The following is a 12,924-nucleotide window of genomic DNA, read 5'->3' as shown; positions in this document are numbered from 1 at the left end:
GAGGTCAGTGAGGGGTGTGTAGGGGCGGGGGGGAGGTCGGTGAGGGGTATGGAGGGGCGGGGTAGGTCAGTGAGGGGTGTGTAGGGGAGGTCAGTGAGGGGTGTGTAGGGGCGGGGGAGGATGGCGAGGGGTGTGTAGGGGAGGACGGTGAGGGGTGTGTAGGGGCGGGGGAGGTCGTAGAGGGCTGTGTAGAGGCAGGGGAGGTCGGCGAGGGCTGTGTGGGGCGGGGGAGGTCGGCGAGGGCTGTGTAGGGGCGGGGGAGATCGGCGAGGGCTGTGTAGGGGCGGGGGAGGTCGGCGAGGGGTATGGAGGGGCGGGGGAGGTCAGTGAGTGGTATGGAGAGGCAGGGGAGGTCAGTGAGGGGTGTGTAGGGGCGGGGGAGGTTGGTGAGGGGTATGGAGGGGCGGGGGAGGTCAGTGAGGGGTGTGTAGGGGCGGGGGAGGACGGCGAGGGGTGTGTAGGGGCGGGGGAGGACGGCGAGTGGTGTGTAGGGGCGGGGGAGGACGGCGAGTGGTGTGTAGGGGCGGGGGAGGTCGTAGAGGGCTGTGTAGAGGCAGGGGAGGTCGGCGAGGGCTGTGTGAAGGGGCGGGGGAGGTCAGTGAGGGGTATGGAGGGGAGGTCAGTGAGGGGTATGTAGGGGCGGGGGAGGTCGGCGAGGGGTGTGTAGGGGCGGGGGAGGTCAGTGAGGGGTATGTAGGGGAGGTCAGTGAGGGGTATGTAGGGGCGGGGGAGGTCGTGAGGGGTATGGAGGGGCGGGGGAGGTCGGCGAGGGGTGTGTAGGGGCGGGGGAGGTCAGTGAGGGGTATGTAGGGGAGGTCAGTGAGGGGTATGTAGGGGCGGGGGAGGTCGGTGACGGGTGTGTAGGGGCGGGGGAGGCCGGCGAGGGGTGTGTAGGGGCGGGGGAGGTCAGTGAGGGGTATGTAGGGGAGGTCAGTGAGGGGTATGTAGGGGCGGGGGAGGTCGGTGACGGGTGTGTAGGGGCGGGGGAGGCCGGCGAGGGGTGTGTAGGGGCGGGGGAGGCCGGCGAGGGTGTGTAGGGGCGGGGGAGGCCGGCGAGGGGTGTGTAGGGGCGGGGGAGGTCGGCGAGGGGTGTGTAGGGGCGGGGGGAGGTCAGTGAGGGGTATGTAGGGGAGGTCAGTGAGGGGTATGTAGGGGCGGGGGAGGACGGCGAGGGGTGTGTAGGGGCGGGGGAGGCCGGCGAGGGGTGTGTAGGGGCGGGGGAGGCCGGCGAGGGGTGTGTAGGGGCGGGGGAGGCCGGCGAGGGGTGTGTAGGGGTGGGGAGGTCGGCGCGGGGGAGGTCGGCACGGGGTGTGTAGGGGCGGGGGAGGTCGGCGAGGGCTGTGTAGGGGCGGGGGAGGTCGGCGAGGGCTGTGTAGGGGCGGGGGAGGTCGGCGAGGGGTGTGTAGGGGTGGGGGATGCCGGCGAGGGGTGTGTAGGGGCGGGGAGGTCGGCGCGGGGGAGGTTGGCACGGGGTGTGTAGGGGCGGGGGGAGGTCAGTGAGGATTATGGAAGGGCGGGGGAGGTCAGTGAGCGGCATTTGGCAGTGGGGAAGTCAGTAGTGTGGGTGTGTAATGACTGTGATGGCCCAGCTCCCTTGCCCCTCCCCTTACTATTGGGGGAGGAGAGATGGGGAGTAGTAGAGTGACAGCTCTGAGTCTGATGACACTCACATCCATGATGGCCGCACCCAGCGGCGCTCTCTGCTGCTATTCGGATTGGTTCTCATTCTTCAGTTCCATTGTTTTCCTTTTAGACGAGGAAGAAGAGGCGGCTGAGCGGGAGCGGAAGGTGGAGACCGATGACCCCGAGACCCTGCAGAATGCTCGAAACTGGGACAGATGGAAGGACACCCACCCCCGGGGATATGGGAATCGCAAGAACATGGGCTGACCCCTCCCCCCCCCCCCCCCCCCCCCCCCCCCGCCATAAAATGATGTCCCTCCATTGGGGGGTATAAAGACTGGAGTGCACTGGGCGTGGTTCTGTTCTGGGCGGAGTCATCTAATAGATGACAATGTTTTGGGTGCCTTTTCTAAGTAGACTGACCCCTCCCCCTCCCTCATCACACGAAGCAACAACTTTAGTTTGTATTTATTTTCATTCTGTTAATGTTGGATTTTTTGGTAAATAAATGTCTACAAAGGATCCGTCTGTTTATTGGCACACAATGTAACCTTTTCTTTTTCTCCTCGTTTGTTCGGTAATGGCTGAAATTGGCTGTTTAGGGACGCTGACCCTGCAACGTCTGAGAGAGCGAATCAGCTGATTTTATAATGTACGTAATCCCTCCCACTCAGATTCACTCTGAACACAACCAATCACAGAGCAGCAACAGGTAGGAATCGCTAACATAGAATCCCTACAATGTACATCGAGTTACTCTTTAGGGCCCCGTTCACACGCGGTGATCAGGAACCGAGGGGGCCCCCCCCACTTCCAAATTGTGGGGCAATCGCTGCAAGACACATGACGTGCGTTTTGGGTGTCATTTAGAAACCCCCCTTTTAAAAAATGCATGAAGCTTGTCGCCCAAAAAGGGGCAGGAGTTTCTATTGGGGGACCAAACTGACAGAGGGCAGGCCATTGAAGTGAATGGGTTGCCCTATACACAACGCACATAATCGCGTAAGAACGCCATGTGTGAACGGCGCCTAAAGAAAAGAAAATCCCAAATTTTGGGTTGTCACCAGAACAGGAATAGAGGGAAAATCTTCCATTGGGGACACCAGTTCTGGTGTTAAAAGAAGAAACATCGGCCTCTATTGATGAGACTGTTTATCAGAGGGGAGAGGTCATTAAATTGTCAGTATACTCCATAATTCCAAAAGTCTGAGGCAGCAAAACTGGCCATTTATATGGAGTTGCCCCTTCTCCCCCCCATGCCCATTAATATGGAGTTGCCCCTTCTCCCCCCCATGCCCATTAATATGGAGTTGCCCCCTTCTCCCCCCATGGCCATCAATATGGAGTTGCCCCTTGTCCCCCCCCCCCCATGGCCATTAATATGGAGTTGCCCCCTTCTCCCCCCCATGCCCATTAATATGGAGTTGCCCCCTTCTCCCCCCCATGCCCATTAATATGGAGTTGCCCCTTCTCCCCCCCATGCCCATTAATATGGAGTTGCCCCTTCTCCCCCCCATGCCCATTAATATGGAGTTGCCCCCTTCTCCCCCCATGCCCATTAATATGGAGTTGCCCCCTTCTCCCCCCATGGCCATCAATATGGAGTTGCCCCTTGTCCCCCCCCCCATGGCCATCAATATGGAGTTGCCCCCTTCTCCCCCCATGGCCATCAATATGGAGTTGCCCCTTCTCCCCCCATGGCCATCAATATGGAGTTGCCCCTTCTCCCCCATGGCCATTAATATGGAGTTGCCCCTTCTCCCCCCCATGCCCATTAATATGGAGTTGCCCCTTCTCCCCCCCATGCCCATTAATATGGAGTTGCCCCTTCTCCCCCCCATGCCCATTAATATGGAGTTGCCCCTTCTCCCCCCCATGCCCATTAATATGGAGTTGCCCCTTCTCCCCCCCATGCCCATTAATATGGAGTTGCCCCTTCTCCCCCCATGCCCATTAATATGGAGTTGCCCCTTCTCCCCCCATGCCCATTAATATGGAGTTGCCCCTTGTCCCCCCCCCCCCATGGCCATTAATATGGAGTTGCCCCTTCTCCCCCCATGCCCATTAATATGGAGTTGCCCCTTCTCCCCCCCATGCCCATTAATATGGAGTTGCCCCTTGTCCCCCCCCCCCCCCCCCCCCATGGCCATTAATATGGAGTTGCCCCCTTCTCCCCCCATGGCCATTAATATGGAGTTGCCCCCTTCTCCCCCCATGGCCATTAATATGGAGTTGCCCCCTTCTCCCCCCATGGCCATTAATATGGAGTTGCCCCCTTCTCCCCCCATGGCCATTAATATGGAGTTGCCCCCTTCTCCCCCCATGGCCATTAATATGGAGTTGCCCCCTTCTCCCCCCATGGCCATTAATATGGAGTTGCCCCCTTCTCCCCCCATGGCCATTAATATGGAGTTGCCCCCTTCTCCCCCCATGGCCATTAATATGGAGTTGCCCCCTTCTCCCCCATGGCCATTAATATGGAGTTGCCCCCATCTCCCCCCATGGCCATTAAGGACGGTGAGGGGTAGGAAGGGGCGTGGGAGGTCAGTGAGGGGAGGGGGAGGTCGGTGAGGGGTAGGGAAGGGTGGGGGAGGTTGGTGAGGGGTAGGGAGGGGTGGGGGAAGTCGGTGAGGGGCGTGGGAGGTCAGTGAGGGGCGGGGGAGGTCGGTGAGGGGTAGGGAGGGGCGTGGGAGGTCAGTGAGGGGCGGGGGAGGACGGTGAGGGGTAGGGAGGGGAGGGGGAGGTCGGTGAGGGGTAGGGAAGGGCAGGCTAGGTCGGTGAGGGGGGAGGGTAGGGGAGGTCATTGAGGGGTAGGGAAGGGTGGGGGAGGTCGGTGAGGGGCGGGGGAGGTCGGTGAGGGGTAGGGAGGGGCGTGGGAGGTCAGTGAGGGGAGGGGGAGGTCGGTGAGGGGTAGGGGAGGTCAGTGAGGGGTGGGGGAGGTCGGTGAGGGGTGGGGGAGGTCGGTGAGGGGCGGGGGAGGTCGGTGAGGGGTAGGGAGGGGCGTGGGAGGTCAGTGAGGGGAGGGGGAGGTCGGTGAGGGGTAGGGAAGGGCGGGGGAGGTCGGTGAGGGGTAGGGAAGGGAGGGGGAGGTCGGTGAGGGGTAGGGAAGGGAGGGGGAGGTCGGTGAGGGGTAGGGAGGGGAGGGGAGGTCGTGAGGGGTAGGGAGGGGAGGGGGAGGTCGGTGAGGGGTAGGGAGGGGAGGGGGAGGTCGGTGAGGGGTAGGGAGGGGAGGGGTAGGGAAGGGAGGGGGAGGTCGGTGAGGGGTAGGGAAGGGAGGGGGAGGTCGGTGAGGGGTAGGGAGGGGAGGGGAGGTCGTGAGGGGTAGGGAGGGGAGGGGAGGGGGAGGTCGGTGAGGGGTAGGGAGGGGAGGGGGAGGTCGGTGAGGGGTAGGGAGGGGAGGGGGAGGTCGGTGAGGGGTAGGGAGGGGAGGGGGAGGTAGGGGAGGGGGAGGTCGGTGAGGGGTAGGGAGGGGAGGGGGAGGTCGGTGAGGGGTAGGGAGGGGAGGGGGAGGTCAGTGAGGGGTAGGGAGGGGAGGGGGAGGTAGGGGAGGGGGAGGTCGGTGAGGGGTAGGGAGGGGCGGGGGAGGTCGGTGAGGGGTAGGGAGGGGCGGGGGAGGTCGGTGAGGGGTAGGGAGGGGCGGGGGAGGTCGGGGAGGGGGAGGTCGGTGAGGGGTAGGGAGGGGAGGGGGAGGCGGGGGAGGCGGGGGAGGTCGGTGAGGGGTAGGGAGGGGGAGGTCGGTGAGGGGTAGGGAGGGGCGGGGGAGGGCGGTGAGGGGTAGGGAGGGGAGGGGGAGGTCGGGGAGGGGTAGGGAGGGGAGGGGGAGGTCGGGGAGGGGCGGGGGAGGTCGGTGAGAGGGTAGGGAGGGGAGGGGGAGGTCGGGGAGGGGCGGGGGAGGTCGGTGAGGGGTAGGGAGGGGAGGGGGAGGTCGGGGAGGGGCGGGGGAGGTCGGTGAGGGGTAGGGAGGGGAGGGGGAGGTCGGGGAGGGGCGGGGGAGGTCGGTGAGGGGTAGGGAGGGGCGGGGGAGGTCGGTGAGGGGTAGGGAGGGGCGTGGGAGGTCAGTGAGGGGAGGGGGAGGTCGGTGAGGGGTAGGGAAGGGCGGGGGAGGTCGGTGAGGGGTAGGGAAGGGAGGGGGAGGTCGGTGAGGGGTAGGGAAGGGAGGGGGAGGTCGGTGAGGGGTAGGGAGGGGAGGGGAGGTCGTGAGGGGTAGGGAGGGGAGGGGGAGGTCGGTGAGGGGTAGGGAGGGGAGGGGGAGGTCGGTGAGGGGTAGGGAGGGGAGGGGTAGGGAAGGGAGGGGGAGGTCGGTGAGGGGTAGGGAAGGGAGGGGGAGGTCGGTGAGGGGTAGGGAGGGGAGGGGAGGTCGTGAGGGGTAGGGAGGGGAGGGGAGGGGGAGGTCGGTGAGGGGTAGGGAGGGGAGGGGGAGGTCGGTGAGGGGTAGGGAGGGGAGGGGGAGGTCGGTGAGGGGTAGGGAGGGGAGGGGGAGGTCAGTGAGGGGTAGGGAGGGGAGGGGGAGGTAGGGGAGGGGGAGGTCGGTGAGGGGTAGGGAGGGGAGGGGGAGGTCGGTGAGGGGTAGGGAGGGGAGGGGGAGGTCAGTGAGGGGTAGGGAGGGGAGGGGGAGGTAGGGGAGGGGGAGGTCGGTGAGGGGTAGGAGGGGCGGGGGAGGTCGGTGAGGGGTAGGGAGGGGCGGGGGAGGTCGGTGAGGGGTAGGGAGGGGCGGGGGAGGTCGGGGAGGGGGAGGTCGGTGAGGGGTAGGGAGGGGAGGGGGAGGCGGGGGAGGCGGGGGAGGTCGGTGAGGGGTAGGGAGGGGGAGGTCGGTGAGGGGTAGGGAGGGGCGGGGGAGGGCGGTGAGGGGTAGGGAGGGGAGGGGGAGGTCGGGGAGGGGTAGGGAGGGGAGGGGGAGGTCGGGGAGGGGCGGGGGAGGTCGGTGAGGGGTAGGGAGGGGAGGGGGAGGGGGAGGTCGGGGAGGGGCGGGGGAGGTCGGTGAGGGGTAGGGAGGGGAGGGGGAGGTCGGGGAGGGGCGGGGGAGGTCGGTGAGGGGTAGGGAGGGGCGGGGGAGGTCGGTGAGGGGTAGGGAGGGGCAGGGGTAGGGAGGGGCGGGGGAGGTCGGTGAGGGGTAGGTCGGGGAGGGGAGGGGGAGGTCGGGGAGGGGAGGGGGAGGTCGGTGAGGGGTAGGGAGGGGAGGGGGAGGTCGGGGAGGGGCGGGGGAGGTCGGTGAGGGGTAGGGAGGGGAGGGGGAGGTCGGGGAGGGGCGGGGGAGGTCGGTGAGGGGTAGGGAGGGGCGGGGGAGGTCGGTTAGGGGTAGGGAGGCCGGTGAGGGGTAGGGAAGGGCGGGGGAGGTCGGTGAGGGGTAGGGAGGGGCGGGGGAGGTCGGTGAGGGGTGGGGAGAGACATGTTACATGCTCCACCCTAAAAATAAGTGGAGAATGTAACGTGTTCCAGAGGTGAACGTATCGTGGAATAAATGGGGTTTTTTTTCCCCGGACTCCATGTGTAGATTGGATAATCGGCGAGGTGAAGACCTTTTGGATTTCTCTGTTGTGTGTCCGGATATTTATTTCCAGCTTTGAGATAAATGCCCTAATTCAAGAGATCAAAGGCTCCCGCATAGGAAAACCGGATTTTAATGGTGCCACAAAAAAAAAAAAAATCACAATTATAAAAAAAATACTACATTTTATTAATGTAGAAAAGTAAGGAGAATAGAGGTTTACTCAGATGAGCAAATAATGATCTAAAAATCACAGAATGATAGTGAACAATAAATGCGTGCGTATGTGTGTGTATATATATATATATATATATATGATAAGTGATATGTTGTCTCGTCATGTTTCACAAAACACTTCTTCAGGAGCCGTAAGGCATTTCATGGCCATAGAAACAAAATATAATGAATAACAAACAAGACAAAATAATATACATCATCATATGCTAATAAAATTCAAAGGATTGATTTTTAGTTTTTTGGAAAAGTTTACACACTATACAATCGAGGAGCGTACAGCATCCAAATGGAATAGAGCATGGCATCAATTGAACTCATATAGGATAATGTGCAGTAGTGGTGACACTCGCCTATCATGTATGTGTTCCTCTAAGAGTCTCTGGGACTCCGTTCTTTGGAGACATGACCCCAGAGACTGACCCCAGAGACTGACCCCCGCTCCACTGACTTGTCTATAAACGTGGATCCATACCCCTATGGACAAATACATCATTACTGATGTCTGATTATATGGAAACTGCATCCAGATAATGCAAGAAATCCATATGTCATATGATATAAATATCTCCTCATTATCATTCGGTGATCCTATAATTGAAGCATCCCCAAGTCTTGTTGGCTGGGCTCAGACATTTCCCATTTTGTACAAATGATATTCACCTTTTATACTGAAACCATCTGACACCGACCCCTGGTGCCCCCAGGTGACACTCAAGAGGAAAGCTTATTTTAAAACTTTAGGTATTTTCTCTAGACCTGTACTCTCCAAACTGCGGCCTGGGGGCCAAATGCGGCCCTTTGCTTGCTTTTATCTGGCCCTTGGGGCATTGCTTCATCCACAGATACCAACAATGGGGCATTATTCCTCCCTCTGATACCAATGAAGGGACTTCATGCTCTCCGGTCCCCCTCCGTGCTCTCCGCTCTCTCTCCGGTCCCCCTCCCTGCTCTCCGCTCTCTCTCCGGTCCCCCTCTGTGCTCTCCGCTCTCTCTCCGGTCCCCCTCCGTGCTCTCCGCTCTCTCTCCGGTCCCCCTCCCTGCTCTCCGCTCTCTCTCCGGTCCCCCTCCGTGCTCTCTGTGCTCTCTCCGGTCCCTCTCCTTGCTCTCCACTCTCTCTCCGGTCCCCCTCCGTGCTCTCCGCTCTCTCTCCGGTCCCCCTCCGTGCTCTCTGTGCTCTCTCCGGTCCCCCTCCGTGCTCTCCGCTCTCTCTCCGGTCCCTCTCCGTGCTCTCCGCTCTCTCTCCGGTCCCCCTCCGTGCTCTCCGCTCTCTCTCCGCTCTCTCTCCGGTCCCTCTCCGTGCTCTCCGCTCTCTCTCCGGTCCCCCTCCGTGCTCTCCGCTCTCTCTCCGCTCTCTCTCCTGTCCCCCTCCGTGCTCTCCGCTCTCTCTCCGCTCTCTCTCCGCTCTCTCTCCGGCCCCTCTCCGTGCTCTCCGCTCTCTCTCCGGTCCCTCTCCGTGCTCTCCGCTCTCTCTCCGGTCCCTCTCCGTGCTCTCCGCTCTCTCTCCAGTCCCTCTCCGTGCTCTCCGCTCTCTCTCCGGTCCCTCTCCGTGTTCTCCGGTCCCCCTCCGTGCTCTCCGCTCTCTCTCCGGTCCCCCTCTGTGCTCTCCGCTCTCTCTCCGGTCCCTCTCCGTGCTCTCCGCTCTCTCTCTGGTCCCTCTCCGTGCTCTCCGCTCTCTCTCCGGTCCCTCTCCGTGTTCTCCGCTCTCTCTCCGCTCTCTCTCCGGTCCCTCTCCGCTCTCTCTCCGGTCCCTCTCCGCTCTCTCTCCGGTCCCTCTCCGCTCTCTCTCCGCTCTCTTTCCGGTCCCTCTCCGCTCTCTCTCCCCGGTCCCCCTCCGTGCTCTCCGCTCTCTCTCCGGTCCCCCTCCGTGCTCTCCGCTCTCTCTCCGGTCCCCCTCCGTGCTCTCCGCTCTCTCTCCGGTCCCTCTCCGTGCTTTCCGCTCTCTCTCCGGTCCCTCTCCGTGCTCTCCGCTCTCTCTCCGGTCCCTCTCCGTGCTCTCCGCTCTCTCTCCGGTCCCTCTCCGTGCTCTCCGTTCTCTCTCCGGTCCCTCTCCGTGCTCTCCGCTCTCTCTCCGGTCCCTCTCCGTGCTCTTCGCTCTCTCTCCGGTCCCTCTCCGTGTTCTCCGCTCTCTCTCCGGTCCCCCTCCGTGCTCTCCGCTCTCTCTCCGGTCCCCCTCCGTGCTCTCCGCTCTCTCTCCGGTCCCTCTCCGTGCTCTCCGCTCTCTCTCCGGTCCCTCTCCGTGCTCTCTCTCCGCTCTCTCTCCGGTCCCTCTCCGTGCTCTCCGCTCTCTCTCCGTTCCCCCTCCGTGCTCTCCGCTCTCTCTCCGGTCCCCCTCCGTGCTCTCCGGTCTCTCTCCGTTCCCTCTCCGTGCTCTCCGCTCTCTCTCCGCTCTCCCTCCGGTCCCTCTCCGTGCTCTCCGCTCTCTCTCTCCGGTCCCCCTCCGTGCTCTCCGCTCTCTCTCCGGTCCCTCTCCGTGCTCTCCGCTCTCTCTCCGGTCCCTCTCTGTGCTCTCCGCTCTCTCTCCGGTCCCTCTCTGTGCTCTCCGCTCTCTCTCCGGTCCCTCTCTGTGCTCTCCGCTCTCTCTCCGGTCCCCCTCCGTGCTCTCTGCTCTCTCTCCGGTCCCTCTCCGTGCTCTCCGCTCTCTCTCCGGTCCCTCTCTGTGCTCTCCGCTCTCTCTCCGGTCCCTCTCCGTGCTCTCTCTCCGCTCTCTCTCCGGTCCCCCTCCGTGCTCTCTGCTCTCTCTCCGGTCCCCCTCCGTGCTCTCCGCTCTCTCTCCGGTCCCTCTCCGTGCTCTCCGCTCTCTCTCCGGTCCCTCTCTGTGCTCTCCGCTCTCTCTCCGGTCCCTCTCTGTGCTCTCCGCTCTCTCTCCGGTCCCTCTCTGTGCTCTCCGCTCTCTCTCCGGTCCCTCTCTGTGCTCTCCGCTCTCTCTCCGGTCCCTCTCTGTGCTCTCCGCTCTCTCTCCGGTCCCCCTCCGTGCTCTCCGCGCTCTCTCCGGTCCCCCTCCGTGCTCTCCGCGCTCTCTCCGGTCCCCCTCCGTGCTCTCCGCTTTCTCTCTGGTCCCCCTCCGTGCTCTCCGCTCTCTCTCCGGTCCCCCTCCATGCTCTCCGCTCTCTCTCCGGTCCCTCTCCGTGCTCTCTCTCCGCTCTCTCTCCGGTCCCCCTCCGTGCTCTCTCTCCGCTCTCTCTCCGGTCCCCCTCCGTGCTCTCTCTCCGCTCTCTCTCCGGTCCCTCTCCGTGCTCTCTCTCCGCTCTCTCTCCGGTCCCCCTCCGTGCTCTCCGCTCTCTCTCCGGTCCCTCTCCGTGCTCTCCGCTCTCTCTCCGGCCCCTCTCCGTGCTCTCCGCTCTCTCTCCGGTCCCTCTCCGTGCTCTCCGCTCTCTCTCCGGTCCCCCTCCGTGCTCTCCGCTCTCTCTCCGGTCCCCCTCCGTGCTCTCCGCTCTCTCTCTGGTCCCCCTCCGTGCTCTCCGCTCTCTCTCCGGTCCCTCTCCGTGCTCTCCGCTCTCTCTCCGGTCCCTCTCCGCTCTCTCTCCGCTCTCTCTCCGGTCCCCCTCCGTGCTCTCCGGTCTCTCTCCGTGCTCTCCGCTTTTTTTTTTTTTTTTTTTTAGAGCCCCCCCAAATTTGTTAGATAAGTTGGTTTTGCTAGCTTACACTTTATTATAGTATAATTATATAAATCTATGTAGATTGTTGCCACATGATGGATTGATATGTTGAAATTTTCACTTTTGGGGAAGTTTTTTTTTTAGTAAAGTAAATAATAGTAAAAAGGACTTTTTTAAAAATTTTTTTTTGTTTTTCATTTTGCACAACTGTTATTTTCTTTTCTCTTGTAATAAAAACTTTATAACAACTTTAAAAAGATTTGCTGATTTTTACAATGCTGTTTTTTCTAACATCAATAAAAATGTTTTAATTCAAAGAGGGAAAGAGGAAAAGCCAAAAAAAAAAGAAAAAACCTTCGACCTGGAGAGAAAATGTCTCACGATGAATAACTCTGCAAATCTTTTCTTCTTTCCCCCGGACTCCATGTGTGGATGGGATGATCGGCAGGGTGAAGACTTTTTGGATTTCTCTGTGCTGTGTGCGTCGGAAAATATTTATTTACAAATACTTCTTTCTGCCAATAATCTGCGGTCAGTCACCCCGTTACCTGTACACACCCCTCCCCCCCTCCTCTTCCTCCTCCCCCTCCTCCTCCCCCTCCGGCCTCAGCTCAACTCTCTTCATGTTTTCATCTCTTACAATCCATTAATTCTGCACAGACACCGAGATCGCATGATCCGCACCCAGAAAACAAGGGTACAAAATCCCGCCCCCCACGCATGCGTAGATGTGCCGCAAGGACCCGACGGGGCCGGGTTCTACACCCCAAAGGTGGGCCGGGGCACTAAAGGAGGCTGGAAGTTTCCTCTTCAGAATTCCCTTCAAGATTGTATCTGTGAGCAAAAAAAAAAAAATTTTTCGTTTGTTTTAATGTGATAATAATAAAAGCTGATGATTTTATGAAGGAAGTTTTTGTCCAATATTTCTCTGTTGTCCTTTATTAATGCCGTTTTATTTTGGATGTGGCACCCCCAAGATAACCGTCCGCCCCCTAAAATCACAGTCAGTAGAAAAGGGAAGTGGAATTTAAAGCTAAAGAGCACAACGGCCTCCTCAACGACGGCCATCAATAAGAAAATACAAAAAATATATATATATAATTATAATAAAGTCCACCACGCAACCGTGTGGCCACCAATGCAGCCTTGTGCTCACCATTCAGCCTGTGTCCACTATGCAGCCTACCTGTGCAGGGGAGGAGAGGAACGGGAGAGCCGCCCAGGTGATCAGAGCGCAGCGCGGGGAACACAGCGATAACAGCTTTCATTTCAATTGCCGTGTTCCCCGCCGCTCAACGTCATATACAGCCCCGCCCCCTGGCCGGGGAACTCTGATTGACAGATCACCCGTCACTGGGATTGGACGGGTGATCTGTCTATCAAAGTCCCGGGACCAGGAGGAGGGGCTGTATATGACAGCGATCGGTGGTGAACGCGGCAATTGAAATGAAAACTGTTATCGCTGTGTTCCCCGCGCTGCGCTCTAATCACCTGGGCGGCTCTCTCTCGCTCTCTCTCTTCCTCTCTGCGATCGCTGGCAGAAGGACTCCCATTCCACCCAGGCTGCCGGCGGTGCTCGCCCCCCCTGCGCTCCCAGGCTGCCATATAGCTCACCAGCCCTCAAAATCCACTCGCAAAATGCGACCTCCCTTCCGTCCACTTGGTCTGGGGGGAGTGAGTCCAGAGAAGGCCACCATGGGAGAGGGAAGCGGGAGAAGCAGTGTTGGATTCATGAAGCCAGGTTTTGGTAACGGTAAGTAGGTTAAAGGAATTTGTGATAAGGAGGTCGTGGAGGGTGGTAAGTTTGTTACAGACATAGCGGGCATTCCAGAGGGCACAGGAGAAGGAGAGGCTGGTTTTGAGAAGAAGAGGAATAGAGACTGCAGTGGATTGCGGTTGCTGCCAGAGGGTTTAGGGAGTCAGGCAAAGACAGATGATGGAGGCCAGCCTCTCCTTCTCCTGTGCCCTCTGGAATGACCGCTC

Source organism: Aquarana catesbeiana, linkage group LG09, assembly GCF_042186555.1.
Source record: "Aquarana catesbeiana isolate 2022-GZ linkage group LG09, ASM4218655v1, whole genome shotgun sequence".
Classification (NCBI taxonomy): Eukaryota; Metazoa; Chordata; class Amphibia; order Anura; family Ranidae; genus Aquarana; species Aquarana catesbeiana.
Note: the sequence above shows the minus strand (reverse complement) of the source record.